The sequence below is a fragment of the Arachis duranensis genome, chromosome 9 (genome assembly GCF_000817695.3).
Source record: "Arachis duranensis cultivar V14167 chromosome 9, aradu.V14167.gnm2.J7QH, whole genome shotgun sequence".
Classification (NCBI taxonomy): Eukaryota; Viridiplantae; Streptophyta; class Magnoliopsida; order Fabales; family Fabaceae; genus Arachis; species Arachis duranensis.
Window position 1 is genome coordinate 36,794,714 of NC_029780.3, and position 200 is coordinate 36,794,913.

Here is a 200-nt window from a genome sequence, read left to right on the forward strand (position 1 = left end):
GCCCACTGTCAAGCTACTGACATTAAAGAAGCGCTTGTTGGGAGGCAACCCAATGTTATATTTTATCTATTTTCCTTTGTTGTTTTATGTTTTCTGTAGGTTGATGATCATGAGAAGTCACAAAATCAGTTGAAAAAGCAAAAACAGAATGAAAAATAGAAAGAAAAACAGCACACCCTGGAGGAGAACTTGCTGGCGTT